A 16,480-nucleotide genomic window follows, 5' to 3' on the forward strand; every position below is an offset into this window, starting at 1 on the left:
CATTTATAACAGGAGTCGCTACAATCCATGGGGAAAATACATTGCAAATAACTAAGTACGTTTGGGTGTAGATAGATATAATATTATATATCACCTCTCCTCTTCCCAACATAACAGAAAAGAGCAAGTCACTCCATTAGTTAGGTAAAACCTTCTGTAGGAAGAGCCTTTTTGTTTTGCTAATAACTTTGGAGCCAGTTGAGGATTCTTCAAAAAACTTTCCTCAAAAGTCCATCCGCCTCATCTCCTTCCTGGAAAGTTTGGGGATGATCTGTCAAGCCAGGGTGAGTGGGGGCTCCCAAAACACAATTTTCCCATGCAGCTTTTCCACAGAGAAAATTAGACAAGGGTACCGAAAAAGCAGTTAATCAGAATTACACCACTTTTAGCAGAACACTAGATCTTTACCCAGAAAGCCTACTTTTTTGCAATTTGGTGTAAATTCTTTCAGCAGTTTTGGAAACAATAAGGGTAAAAAAACAGAGACATACTGGCAAGAAAGTCTCTCAGGAGTGGGAAATAAAAAAAAACAAATTGCATGATTTATATATATTGCAGTATATATATTCTATTGCAGCCAAACATATCGCCAATATGAAGGTCCGCCCACCCCAATGCGGGTGGACCTTTAACAACTTCGATCCCTTTCTGAAATTCACTATGACCTTCAACAGTGCAATGGTTTCATTTCTGGACATTCTCATCCTGGCTAGAAATGGGTAGGTGGAGAGTACACTTTACACGTAACCCACCGACCGCAAGAGTTTGTTGCACTTTGACAGTGCACATCCCCGATCTCCAAGAGACAACCTTCCTGTAGGACAATATCAGAGAATACGGAGAAACTGTTCTGACTTGGAGAGTTACAACGAGGAATGTGAAAAACTTTTTTAAAAAAGCTGAAAGAGAAGTCCTACCCCAAAAAAGTGATCGAGCAAGGACGAAAAAGATCACGGAATACACCACGCGACGCTTTGCTGGAAAAAAAAACAAAGCAGAAACCAAGAAGCTCATATGTGTGACTACGCAGAATTCATCTTCCAACAACATAAAAAAAAATCATTAATAAGAACTGGCGAATCCTGACCTCAAATAAATTAACATTTGAGAAACATGTGTTCGCATTCAAACGAAACAAGAGCATAAGGAACACCCTCTTCCACACGGATAGTTTGGATCCCTAACGGGATACACAACTCACACTGTGGAACCAACCACAGGTAAAGGGACAGTTCCCATGTGGATCCTGTGTGGTATGTCCTTTCACCAAACATACGAGTATTAACCTAGGCCAGTGATACGATTGGGAACAGAGAGATCACACGAATTGCAATACTTCCAATGCAATTCACATGATCATCTGTCTGTGTAAATCCAAATACATCGGAACAACGACCTGAAAAGTCAAATTGCGGATCGGGGAACACAGAAGTTTGATCGGACGACCCATCAAAGCAATAAAACTGACAGCCCACTTAGTAGAGAAAGGCCACACGGATAACGACCTGGAATGGACCATTATTGAAAAAGTTAAAGATGGATGTAACATCTCAAAAAGGCTGTTGGAAAAGGAACAACGTTGGGTCTATAAACTAAAAATTGACCATCAAGGTTTGAATGGCTCTATCCCATGGAATGCACTGAGTCGAAGGTAGTAGGACACGAGCTATCATAGCAACATGTACATTCCGGTCCATGTATCATGCTATACATGTGTGGTCCATAGACAAAGAACACCCAGTTACATCATCTCAGTGATGATACATTAGGAAACAAATACCTAATTCACAAACAATATGATGACTGAGTATTTAATCCATCACCCTCAAAGCCCAACTACATAGGGAGTATAAATGTGATTAACTATCACCTATATGTGCATATTGGTTGAGATGATAGTTATATATTCATCCATGAAAGTGTCGTTTTGGCCCACGACTATAACAATTTGTCGTCCTATACTGTTAAACAACACCATCAACACATATACGATGTCCATCTCACTGAAAAACCACAAATCCCATGATCCTAGCGGGGCATGTAGTTCGAGCTGGGCATGGGCAGGAAATGACACTGCATGAGGGCGTCTGCGTCAGAACCTCACCCCTTCCGAAGACACCGACACAAACATGCTGTTCTACTTAAAGCCGCGAACCGGGCATGCCAAATGCTAATGCTGGGAGATGCAGGAGACGAATAGGTTACATGAGGGACAGGACTTTGAGTGTAAGTGCCGTCCGTGTGAGAAACTACAGACCAAGGTAAAAAAAATCTATTTAGTTACAGGGGCATTTATTGTTAACGCTGAGGTATTTAACTTTTCAACAGCGTTCGACTATAAGGCTACCCCTTCCCGATCTCCATGAGAATCACTTTTTCCACCGCAATCGGGTAAGGGCATATCCCGATATAACTTTGGTAGAAAAGATGATGGGCAGTACACTAAAAAGTGGAGCGATTCATGTTGCATATATACATATTTCCACTAATACAATCATATAGTGGAGTTGGATTACTGGAGTTTGTTTCTGTTTTTAACTTGGAAAAAGGTACTCACGGTTTACGAGTGAAATTTGAATGCTAGCACTGGACGCATACTGCCATATGGTCACAGATCACAGAGTTAAAGGAATGAAAGAACACCGAGCACATTGGGAGTGCATATTTATGTAAAATGCGATCTAATGAAATGAAAAAATTGTCTTTTTTGTTTCCTTTCACTTTTTCCTTACAGGCAGATTTTTTGCGTTATTTCTGGTTTGAGAGATAAGTATACCTTCCATATACTTTTCCCGAGGGAACAGTTTTCTGTTCTGTCAAATCTATATCTATACTACTATTATAAAGGAAGAACTTTGAGGCGGGTAAACTCGGGAACCACAGCGCCAATCCACACACCCAATACATCGTTGTAATCGTCAGGGTGTGCAGATGGACATATAAACGTAATAAATATACGTTATTTAAAAAAAATTTACCGGAAAAAAAGTAGTCTCTTGGAAGAAGTGCCGGCCGCGACGTGCGTGCCCGACGTGAGGAGCGCGGGTAGGAGCGGCGTCCAGGAGCGCGAGGAGGACCGGCGGACATGGCGCGGGGAGGAGCGGTGAGGAGCGGCGGACAGGCGGTGAGGAGCGGCGGACAGGCGGGGAGGAGCAGTGAGCGGCGGATGAGGTAGGTTATTTATTTATTTAGGAGCGGTGGAAAAATGAAGCAAAAATGAAAATCGTGAGCAAGAGGAAGCGAACGGAGCATTACAAAAGTGAGCCAAACGGTGCATTACTGGAGGAAAAAGTTACGTGTGCAGGTTACAAAAATGTACATCGTGAGCAAGAGAAAGCAAATGGAGCATTACAAAAGTGAGCCAAACGGTGCATTACAGGAGGAAAAAGTTACATGTGCAGGTTACAAAAGCGTAGAAAGTAAACATAGAGGTATAGGAGGAAAAAGTGACATGTGCAGGTAGCAAGAGGAAGCAAACTGAGCATTAATAAAGTGAGCCAAACGGTGCATTACAGGAGAAAAAGTTACGAGTGCAGGTTACAAAAGCGTACAAAGTAAACATAGAGGTATAATACTGCAATATATGTAGGAAGGCTCCGGGGGACCCACAGACAACGTCGGGGCGGGCGGGGGCCCTGAAGCCTAATTGCTCCCGGACAACTTCAGGACGGGCTGCTACAAAAGCGTACAAAGTAAACATAGAGGTATAATACTGCAATATATGGAGGAAGGCTACGGGGGACACACGGACAACATCGGGGCGGGCGGGGGCCCTGAAGCCTAATTGCTCCCGGACAACTTCGGGACGGGCTGCTACAAAAGCGTACAAAGTAAACATAGAGGTATAATACTGCAATATATGGAGGAAGGCTCCGGGGGACCCACGGACAACGTCGGGGCGGGCGGGGGACCTGAAGCCTAATTGCTCCCGGACAACGTCGTGACAGGCTGCTAGTAAAAATATATAGGAACATTCCTTATTTAATACCAGGGAGGACACTTTGTTTTGCCCTGAAGAAAGGCCAGGACCGAACAGGCCACTAAACCAGGTCTGAAACATGTTGGCACATCCTTAGGGTCATAGGACCATTACTTCCAAATGACCCATTGTATATAATTATTTTAATATCTGCTACGTCTCTGCGAATAAAGGGATACCTGGGGAACGCAGTAGGATTTTTATCTTTAGACCCCCTGGCTGACATCTTCTAAGCGCTCCCTGAAATACGGTCAAGTCCACCCTGACCTTTAGGAGTCAGGGTGAACCCTAGGATGAAGCATGACACCAATAAAGTGTGTGAGGGTTACTTAAAGAGGAGTTGCCTCCTTTCCCGCATTCGAGCGGAGTACGCCACGCAAGTCTAATTTTGAGCTTGATGGTTCTGGATACTTTACGTTTGTTGTTGGACCTTTAGTTTGCGGCGGACACTACTCTGTCCCTGCCATGGCCAAACATCTCCGAAGGCCCTGGCCAGTAAGTGACAAAAGAGAAATGACAGTGAGTTACAGTAAAATCCTTATAATGCTCCTCTGGCCAGAAAACTCCCCTGAGAGATGAATCATTATATTTTTTATTTTGAAAAAGAAAATCCCATGTCAGGATTTTCTTTTTGAAAAAAAAAAGATAAAGAATACTGTTTGCTGCAGGGCTGCATCCTTCTGACACAGCCCTGCAGTAAACAGTAAAATCATTAACAGGAACCACCGTGACAATGGTTCCTGCCAATGCCTTTATAAATGACCGCTTTGGCAGTCATTCATAAATTAGTAATTCACTCTGACCTCATGGTAGAATGGCAGGCTGCCCACCCAGATATAAATCTGGGCCAAAGTTTTGTGAATGGCCTTGCAGGTTCTTGCTCCCAGAGGATGCAAGAGCAAGTCCTCTGTTTAGCAGGCTGCAACATCAGAAGTAATGTGTCGCCTGCCACTAAGGGACATGGGAACTCGGCATCATGCCATTAAATCATTTAAAAAATACCATGTAAAGGAGCAGGATAGGGGTAGCCCGAACCCTGGCCCTTTGGGTGGTGTCCCAAGGGACCTAACTGGACACAAAATGAAATAGAAAAAATAGTCGCTGAGAATTGCAAAGTACAATCGTTCAGTGTCTGTAGGGTTGGCCACTTGGAGGAGGTTGGCCAGAGGGCCTGGCCAGAAAGCATGCTTTTTGTGATTTGGTGTACACTATTCAGTAGTTTGAGAGAAATGAAGGTTAAAAAAAGAGATATAGTGACAGTTCATCACTAGGCATTGGAAATTAAAAAATAAAGCATTGTGATTGGCTGAGTAGACTCTTCCTCAGTTGCTTTGCTCCTGCAGGACTGAGATCGATCCTGCAGAAGGGGCTCTCTGATTAGTGGGCTGCAATATCAGAGGAAATGTTGCAGGCACCATTAGAGGACACAGGGAGTTAGTCCCTATTGTCTTGAAAATGTTATTAAAAAATACTATATAAGGGAGCAGGGTAGGGGTACCCATTGTGGAGGATGGGGTGGGGGTGCCAGGGTGCCCCAGAGACCCCTCTGGGCGTAAAAGTAGTAATACAGAATGTTTTGGGGTACCCACGTTTTCACAGGACTCCTAAGGGTCCATGAAAATGAATTACAAAATATGTGGGGTGGGTGTCCATGGGGGTTAGTCACCAGTAGGCGATTGATCGCCAGTAGGCGATTGGCTACAGGTCCCGAGCACAGGCCAGGCTCTGCACCCGAGCCCACACTGTGCATGGGCAGGGGCATGGCTGCTCACAGGCCCTGCACCCAATCCCACACCACCCACAGCTGAAGGTAAGATCTTATTACCATGCCTGGCAAGGGGTTAGGTATGGCAATAAGATCTTGCTTTACATTGAAAAAGACACTTGTTGGCATATACTTTGTGTAACCGGGGAGCAGACATGGACGATATATCAGAAAAGTTGGCTACAGATGGCATCAAATGGCTAAGAGGAATATTACCAGGGCGTGGGGAGTCGTCCTTCCTCCGAAGGTGGGTCAATGGAAGGCCGATCTTGATTGGTGTAGCGCAGCAGAAAAGGTAGTATATGAGAGTAGGGGAGCCCCAGGCTAATAGGAAAAAGTATGGCACCATTGGACGACTTACAGAGACTCATGAGGGGGGCTGAAAGGAGGACTTTGTGTTTGACCACAGGGGGGGCAAAGGAGGATCATGTTTAAGGGGTTCATGAGACGTGATCAAGATTAAATGTCGGTTCAGGGGACTAAAAAGTTGCCTTTTATGTTTACAACTCCAAATGACAGCCGAAACTGTACTGTACACTGCAACTGATGTATGTTTAATACAAAGATTTTTTTTTTTTTTTTTAAAGAAAAAGACACTTGAAATTCACTGGGAAAAACAAAGGTTAACGTGATGTTGTATTTGGGTATGGTACTATCTTACTTTAAATAAAGAAACAAACTCAGAAATTCACTAGATATAAACAACGGTTAAAGTGATGTTATTGTTAGGTGAAAATGTTAATTGAAATGTAACATTTTAAACTAAAAGAAACAAAAAACACTGAAATTCACCAGTTACAGTTTGAGCTAACCAGAACTTGTGCCCCAACCATGCTCTGTTTATGACCTCACAGACTACATTAATTATGACATGTTCAATGACATCATTGAGGACATCACTGATAACATCTCAAATTACATCATTGATGAAAACACTGGCCACGGTGGGGGAAAAAGTTCTAGAGAGCTCAGTAAACTATAGCTGGTCAATTCAAGTGTTTGCTTTAGTTTAAAATGTTACATTTTAACTGACATTTTCAACTGTAACTTACATATGCATACATACATATATACGCATACATACATATATACACATATATATATATATATATATATATATATATATATATATATATATATATATATATACACACATATATATACACATGCAAATCCACACAATCTTCTCTTCCAACACAAAAAGAAGCGCCGCACACCGGATTCCTTGAGGTAACAAGCGCTTTATTTTCCAGAACACCCAGGCAAACACAAGGTTATAATTCAATGTCCTTCCTTATGCGTTTCAGCTAACTGGTAACCTTAGTCACAGGTGGAGCTAATTTGGTAGACTGCATGACGTTTTCTCTTTTTAAACGCCTGGTTGGACTACAAAGTGCTGTGTAGTCACCTCGTAGACTGCAAGTCCCAAAATGCACTTTGACGGTTATTTCACATTCCTTGCGCCGTTTTACATTCTCTGCAATTACTGTTTCCAGTCAGAGTACTGTGGCTATAAAATAACACGGGTCACCTTCCAAAGTGTCCAATTCTATACCACATGTTGCAGCTGTGTTCATATTGCAAAGCGTCCTGAACAACTGGAATCCCCAGGCAGAACAACAGTTGTCATTTTGCACTCCCTAGCCGAATGTCCACCGAGTTTCAATAAAAGGCAGGGCATTCCATACCTCTTTTACTTGGTAACATTCAGGCGAGTCTGGCTCACTGCATACTCTCCAACATAATTTTCTCAGTTACAAGCCAAACCACTTGCAGGGCGGCCTCGGCGCAGGGGGACGGAGGTCCTCCTGTAAATCCACACAATCTTCTCTTCCAACAGAAAAACAAGCACCGCACACCAGATTCCTTGAGGTAACAAGTGCATTATTTTCCAGAACACCCAGGCAAACACAAGGTTATAATTCAATGTCCTTCCTTATGCGTTTCAGCTAACTGGTAGCCTTGGTCACAGGTGGAACTAATTTGGTAGACTGCATGACGTTTTCTCTTTTTAAACGCTTGGTTGGACTACAAAGTGCTGTGTAGTCACCTCGTAGACTGCAAGTCCCAAAATGCACTTTGACTGTTATTTCACATCCCTTGCGCCGTTTTACATTCTCTGCAATTACTGTTTCCAGTCAGAGTACTGTGGCTATAAAATAACACGGGTCACCTTCCAAAGTGTCCAATTCTATACCACATGTTGCAGCTGTGTTCATATTGCAAAGCGTTCTGAACAACCGGAATCCCCAGGCAGAACAACAGTTGTCATTTTGCCCTCCCTAGCCGAATGTCCACCGAGTTTCAATAAAAGGCAGGGCATTCCATACCTATTTTACTTGGTAACATTCAGGCGGGTGAATGTTACCAAGTAAAATAGGTCAACCGTCGATGAGGCCACCCGTAAATGAGGCCATCTGCATCAACATAGCTAACTGTCGACAGCGCCAACCCTCCATGAAGCCAACTGTCGACGAAGCTTTCCGTCGTCGACAAAGTCCATTGTTGGATAAAGTTGTTAGTCCAAGTAATTGCTGAAGTTTAACGTCTAAGGAGCTGACTGTCGACGAGGGTACCGTCGACGAGCCCACCATTGACGCAGCTCTGTCAATGAAGCTAATCTTGATGAGGCCAATGATCGACGAAAGTTACCGTCGACGAGCCATCCGTCGAAGAGCCATCCGTCGACGAGGCCTACCGTCGACGAGGCCTACCGTCGACGAGGCCTACCGTCGACGAGGCCTACCGTCGACGAGGCCTACCGTCGACAAGGCCTACCGTCGACAAGGCCTACCGTCGACAAGGCCTACCGTCGACAAGGCCTACCGTCGACAAGGCCTACCGTCGACAAGGCCTACTGTCGACAAGGCCTACCGTCGACAAGGCTTATTTCACGGTCGTCAACGGAGCCACTGTCTACGACGAGGCCACCGCCGTCGACAAGGCCGTCGACTAGGCTTATACTGTCCTGCTCACTGTCGTCGACAGAGCCACCGTCGACGACGAGGCCACAGTCTACGAGGCCACCGTCGACGAGACCGTCTACGAGGCCACCGTCGATGAGACCGTCTACGAGGCCACCGTCGATGAGACAGTCTACGTGGCCACCGTCGACGAGACCGTTGACGAGGCCGTCTACGAGGCTACCGTCGATGAGGCCACCGTCGATGAGGCCACCGTCGACGAGACCGTCTACGAGGCCACCGTCGACGAGGCCACCGTCGACGAGGCCGTCGACGAGGCCGTCTACGAGGCCATCGTCGACGAGGCCGTCTACGAGGCCACCGTCGACGAGGCCGTCTACGAGGCCACCGTCGACGAGGCCGTCTACGAGGCCACCGTCGACGAGGCCGTCTACGAGGCCACCGTCGACGAGGCCGTCTACGAGGCCATCGTCGACGAGGCCGTCTACGAGGCCACCGTCGACGAGGCCGTCTACGAGGCCACCGTCGACGAGGCCGTCTACGAGGCCACCGTCGACGAGGCCGTCTACGAGGCCACCGTCGACGAGGCCGTCTACGAGGCCACCGTCGACGAGGCCGTCTACGAGGCCACCGTCGACGAGGCCGTCTACGAGGCCACCGTCGACGAGGCCGTCTACGAGGCCACCGTCGACGAGGCCGTCTACGAGGCCACCGTCGACGAGGCCGTCTACGAGGCCACCGTCGACGAGGCCGTCTACGAGGCCACCTTCGACGAGGCCGTCTACGAGGCCACCATCGACGAGGCCCTCCATGAGGCCACCGTCTACGTCGCCACCGTCTACGAGGCCACCGTCTACGAGGCCGTCGATGAGGCCACCGTCGACGAGGCCACCGTCGAAGACACCGTCTACGACAACTAAAAAGTTGAAGATGGCCTTTAGGCTCATCGACACACTCAAAGTCGTCGTCGACAAAGTGACGACAACAACGGAGTCTTTCATAGTCGACGGGCGTGTCGACGAGCCCGTCGACGGACTGGCACCTTTCAAAGCGTAAAGGTGGCAGTAAGAGTCTGAAACGCCAGGTCCCGTAGGCGTGGAGGCCAGCAGACTCCGTGAGGGAACAATATCCAGAGGTTCCTACTTCATCCTTGGAGTCCAAGGAGAAGGAATCTCAGTTCCACACCCACGCCTAGAGAGGACTTAGCATGTCCAGAACAAACACTCCACGTCAGAGACAGGGGCGTCTGAAAGTCTACAACCTCTGTAGCCACAGAAGGAGACGGGCCTCTCTGTTCTCAAAGGTCCTTTGAGAAAAAGGGTTCCACAGAACCCGCGGCGAGTCACCTCAAGTGCAGAAAGAAAAAACAGGACGATCGTGAGGGTCCTCGGAAAAAGGCGAAGCCTTCCACAGGTGAAGCAGTGTTGAAAAATAAAGACTTCTTTGAAGAAAAGTAAAAATACTTGCAGAAAGTAGAAATTTTGAAGAAAAAACTGAGCAGAGCTCAGGGAGACTCCCTTCACACGACGTGCGATAGAAAATCTGAGGGCTTGAGCTTCTGAGGAGAAGGTTCTAGAGGGTGCTGCAGCCTGATTGGCTGGAATTTGGACTATTGTAACGATTAACGACATAGATATGCCAGTCAAGTGATTCTCCCTCAATGCTTCCTTATGTGTTAATAATGTTCTATGGTACTTTCAAGCATTCTATTTTATTATTATTATTATTATTACTATGATATATATTTTTATATATGTGATTTCTTACTACTATTTTATGTACCGTGGGACTTCCACTCCGACGACGGGGAATATTCAAGCATGTGAATCTATGAAAGACTCCCCAATACTGGAGAAGATCTAGTTATAGGTGACCAGATGCCCTCTAACCCCTCCATTGCATTTAGGAGGACGATGAGTATGGGCAATATGTTGGCTAGTAATAGCCAAGAGGGATGTCGGAAAGACATGTGGTTAACCAGAAGAAACAGCTTTTTCAAATGTCTTTCCTGTAAGGCTTGCCAGTTTGGTATTAATGTCAAAACCTATACCACTGCATTTTTAACAAAGGTTAAGGAGATCAAACAGCACTTAACCTGCAAAACTGAATACTGTGTTTATGTTTTAGAGTGTAGTTGTAAAATCAAATATATAGGAAGTACCAAACTGGCCGTTCACAAACGGGTCTTACAACACATCAGAGCCATTAATAACAAGGATCAAAACTATCCGGTGGCTCGCCACTTCCAGGCTGTTGATGACAGCAATCCCAAGCATCTGAAATACTATGCTATAGAAGCTATCCCCATTACAAAAAGAGGGGGGGACAGAGAGGCTAGGCTAAGATGTTGGAAACTACTTACATTTTGGAATTTGACTACGTTTCCGGGTGGACATAATACAACGGAGGATCTACACACTTTTTTATAGACCTCAAGTACCTAGCTCCCATATCTGCAGCATAGTTTCAAACAAGGTCATCAGTATATTTTGATTAGAATTTTATGAACTGTCATTGGTCCAAAGGTTTAGTGAATTTTTTATAATATATGAATTTAAATGTGCTGTTTTTAAAAGGGAGATTTATTTAATAGAATGCAGATAGTTTTATATGGATCCTGGCTTTAACTCCGATCATTTTTTTACAGGGTTTTTATAATGTGTTTGTATGTAATATCTTATGAATATTTATTATTATCTCTTCTTTTAACAATAAGATCTAGGATATTTCTATTCATCGATTTTGCCTATTTGCATGTCCTCAAATGTAATTACCCTCTCATTGGCTTTTGCACTTTAATGCATTGATGCACTTTGTTATTCAGCAATGGTACTGTAGCACATAGTCACTTTAGAGTTGTATGATAAACCACTGCTAAGAAATTGCTACTGTGGGTATAGTGTGCCGATTATAAACATTATGTAGTCATAATATGCTATATGCCCATCATTACATGGTGGTAAATATTGATATGGCACAATTTGGACACTCAGATGTGATGTTTTGTATTAAGCTACAGCACCCATTGACAAAATGTAATTTTTGTTTTATGTTTTTTTCATTTCCACAGTTAGGAAACACTAAAGAAATTGTCACATTATGCAAATTTCATTAACAGGAAGTCGGGTTTAACCAGCAGTGGCATTTTAGGCCAACATTGTTTTTAGGTTCAGAAAATAGCTCAACTGCCCTAAAATGTATTATTTAGATTATCTTTCACATTGTATCAACATATTAAACAGTGGGGCAATATGAGAATTGTATTAACACTTGAACCCATGCATTCAAGCTGGTATTTTTTCTGCAAAAAATGGAGAGAAAAAAACTTGAGCCTGTCTTCTATGTTTATGAATTGTAATATGCACTAGCACTTTAAACATTGGGAAAAAAGGTCTGAGCGCTGTCATGTGATCAAAGCGATACAAAAGGTGTGGCGGGGTATGCTCAGATGTGAGTCCCTTGCTCACTTTGCCACTGGATTCAAGCAAGCCGGGCAGAAAACGGCTGGAATGCCAGAAACCGGTCCTCGGAAGCTTGTTTCCGGTCCAGGAAAGGCATGGCTTGGCAGTTCGGGCTGGACTGTTCCCATGAGGCACAGAGTCAGACTGATTTGCATATAGCCATGTCTGAACTGGGGTGGCAGAGTGGGCTAAAGAACGGTGATGTATTAAACCCAGATCTTTTGACTGGGTGTGAGTGTTTGATTGATTCAGATGCTCCGTCCATCACCACCCCCTTTTGTACCGTCATGTGATCAAGGCCGCTTGTACGGCTGAAGCGCGTTATGGCAGAGGCTAAATAAAGAAGAAATTGCTGTACGATATTGCTGGTCTGCTCTCGTTCTTACCCGAAGAAAAAGGGTGGAATGGCGAGGTGAATTGATATATATATATATATCTTCCCAAAAGCCTCCGCGCTTAGAAAATGCACTCCACAGGAAATCGTTCGCATGAACTTTTAATGCAGGTAGCGTTTCAACCAGCCCAATAATTAATGTCCCCTACGCGTTTCGGTGCACTGCACCTTAATCATGGGGTAAAAGGCAAGTTAAAAATACAGTCAATGGCATACCACGTATTGTGCCCTGTAGACATGTGTCCTCCAGTGAACAGCATGTCGGGAGTGGTAGTCCCGATCTTTCCTCTCTGGATGCAACCATAAAAAACCATAGGTTTCACACCAGTTATAGTTAGCTGGAAATTTTACTCGCATAAAACCATTGAAATTCCCACGTTATAGTTAGTTGGACTCACTATAACTTGCACGTCTGCAATGCACTGCTGATGACATCACATATTACATCACTCATGCATATATTTAAATATTTAAACATTACTCGCTAATATATGTATTCACTAAGATACACTTAATAAGCCAGTTAACCAATCAATTTTTTTTTTAAAACACTGTCATGAGTGATGTAATATGTGACCTCATCAGCAGTGCATTGCAGACGTGCAAGTTATAGTGAGTCCAACTAACTATAACGTGGGAATATATATATATATATATATATATATATATATATATATATATATATTACCTACTGGCGGTCACCAGTAGGTAGTTGTAGTTAGGATTGTTTTCCATAGGGAAATTGCAACATTCTATTGGGAATAACTTTGGCGGCGCTTGAGGAATCTGCCTGAAATTATCCTCAAATTTGCCTTGCGGCTCTCCGCTCCTTCCCTGAAAGTTGGGGGGGGGATTAGTCAATCGGGGGCCGAGATAAAAGGGGGGTCCCAAAACGTGTTTTCCCCATGTTAATTTCCATAGGGCGGTTGGACTCACTTTTAGCTCGAATGGCTGAATGGATTTTCACCAAACTTGGCAAAATTGTAGGGACTGCTAGCCCGATGTGCCTTTGCTATGTCTCAAGATATGTGCTCCAGAGGATTTTGAGTAATTTGGGTTCAAAAAAATATATACATCTATAGCCGCGCCCCGGTACGCGTCCCGGGGAGCGCTCCGTGCGTGCCACGCGACTTGCGCACGGAAAGCTGATTTGCTCTCGGGTGTCTGTAAACATTCGAAACAGTCCACAGCGGCCGCCATCTTGTGTGTCGGTAGGATCGAGACACAAGAGGTGGCAAAAAACAAAGGGGGAAATTACCAAAAGGGGGCAGGGTAGACCTCCCCCCCCTGATCCCCTAGGTTTGATGTGGAGGCCATAAAAGTCTCCGCGGGGCAAAAAAAATAACTATTTTTTTTCGATTTCCGCGGGGGGAGCGCCCGGTACGCGCACCGGGAAGCGTACCGGGGAGCGTACCATAGAGAAAAAAGAATGACAGAGTTTTTTTTAAAATGTAGCATTTTTTATAAATTGGAGGTAGTTCTAAAAAACTGGTTTTTTGTTGTTTTATATTTTTTAATGTTTTTTTGAACATTTTGTACTTTTTTGGGCTTTTCTGAACAGTTTTATATTTTTTTAGTATTTTTTATGGGGAGAAACAAAAAAAAAGGGAATTGACAATGGCTCAACTGGAGCAAAAAACAAAAAACTGAAAAAAATTAGGGTTTTTTGGGGCAATTGTGGTTGTCACCAGCAAGGACGATGAGCTTTACGCTCTTTTCACCATAGGAGATGAGCTTACCACAATGAATACATGTAATTCGGAAATCCTCAAACCGTGGTTGAATGCAAGGGATCGTCTCCCTTGCCTCTGGTCCCGATGGAGTGGGTTGCTTTCTTTTGGAGGTGGTGCTTGAAGATTGGGGGAGGTTACTGGCCAGTTCCCTTATCTCTGCAGCAGAATAGTTATTCGGATGGTTGCGCTGCATGTGTCTAATCATGGTATTATTACCAAAAGAATATTTCTTGTTAGGGTTCCCCCTTGAAAGTTCCATGCCACAGATTAGGCAAGCCACCTTGTTGGTGAATGAGTGAATGTGTATATAGATGGTGGAATTACTGAATTGGTTGTTGTAACTGGTATGGGTATGTTGAAAATTTTACTTTCTATTTTTGAATATGTGTTTCAAAGGTTACATTACAGTGAAAGGAGGTCTGTTACTCTGTCACAAGGATGGTGTCATCAGTGATGTCATGAGTGACAAAATCCTGTTAGAATAGCCGCCACGTCTTGAATCACGCGCTGCCGCCAGCAAACAGGACACAGACCCGATATCGGTGCTTTAGTCGTTTATTTCCCCAAGGGTCAAAGACGCGTTTCGCAGCTTAACGCCGCTTGTTCACTCGACAAATGTTGTGGACTTGGGAAACATTTTTAAAGTGGCAGTGCATAATTCAAGTGAGTCACGTGATTTAACAATCTCTAAGCAAATGGAAAAAATACTGTTGCGTACTTATTTACAATATTGTGTGCAAATTTTTAAACTTTTAGATGTTTGTTTGTGTGCAAATGCGCAATACATAGATAAATACAAGTGTATAAGTAAAATACTAAACATCACTTGACCCTAAACGGCTGCCTTACACCGGAAAAAATGTCCGTATTGGAATTACTCTACTTCCAAATCTCAGTCACTGATCTACATCGTAAAATACTGATATATTGCGTTTTTCCAATGCCTAAAATTTACAAATCATAATTGGTTTGTGTATTTGTCCAACTATAGTGTGGCATGCCACTTGCATATTATCATTGCAAGTTAGACTCTATGTATTGCATTTGTTTCTAATTGCTACTGTCAGTGTTCTGGTAAAATACATACACACATATCTTATTGTAAATTTATATCACATTCCTTCGAGATAATTTATAAAAGTGCCTAATGTGCTAGTGAAAATTGAATTAAAACCAGTGTATAACATTTACAAACATTTTTACGAACCTATTGTGCAGTTAAAGCCTTTGTGTATATTGTTACCTTATTAGGTCTGTACAATTCTTTTCATAAATCACATTCTCATCATCTTCTTTAATTTCAATTCATATACCGAGTACTGAAAGGTTACATCTTAACTGACCACTCTAAGAATATTTCCAGATTCCTGAACTGAGAGGATCTATAATGATATATTGTCTTAGCATTGGAAATCTATTTGTTGTGAACATCATTAACACTGATGCATTCTATCCCATTCGAAAACATCAATGTCTGATATATATAAAATACAAAGCAAAAAATATTTGAAAATATTTTAAAATTATTTAAACATATTTATAAAAAAAATCCTTAATATCTTGATGTTAAAATTCATTCTATTTACAAGATATCTATTTTTTAAATTTTTTTGATGTTTTAGACCAAATTTTTATTTTTCCTCTCAATTCTCCTTTCTGGGACATACAAGTATAGTACCAATTTGAGCATTATGGTTTTGTGTTACTCTAAACATGTGTACATGTCCTCAGTTAAGTTCAAGCCCTGTGGGTGTTTGGAATCAAGTAATAAAATATATCTAGTCTCCAACTTGCGTAATTTACTTTCTCTATCTCCTCTGCGTCTATTTGGAGAGATTACATCGATTAAATAATAGGACAACTCTTTATTGTTAGATCCGTGGCGTTCCTTAAAATGTCTTGCCACCGGATACGTGTTGTCCATATTAGTTATTGCGCGGAGGTGTTGGAGTATTCTAACGTGTGCTTGTAACTTGGTACTACCCACGTATATAAGTCCACATATATATACATATATATATACACATATATATACATATACTGGTTCTGCCTTCAGTACGATGCTTTCTCTCTTTGATACCTTATGACCTTGATGGCCTCAGTTCCTCATCTGCTGAAGACTTTAGCCCCTCACCTACTTGAAACCCCAAGCTCGCTCACACTCCTAATGCCACATGTCTTCAGCATCATTTGGAAACCCTATACCCTAGTAACACTTGCATCA

At 43.3% G+C, this 16,480-nt stretch overlaps 1 protein-coding gene across 2 annotated transcripts in view; it reads right to left on the reverse strand.

Annotated features, from left to right (window-relative positions):
- CEP131 (centrosomal protein 131) overlaps positions 1 to 16,480 on the reverse strand; it is a 441,974-nt gene that overhangs the window by 23,658 nt on the left and 401,836 nt on the right. The window lies entirely within an intron of this gene.

Source organism: Lissotriton helveticus, chromosome 7 (assembly GCF_964261635.1).
Source record: "Lissotriton helveticus chromosome 7, aLisHel1.1, whole genome shotgun sequence".
NCBI lineage: Eukaryota > Metazoa > Chordata > Amphibia > Caudata > Salamandridae > Lissotriton > Lissotriton helveticus.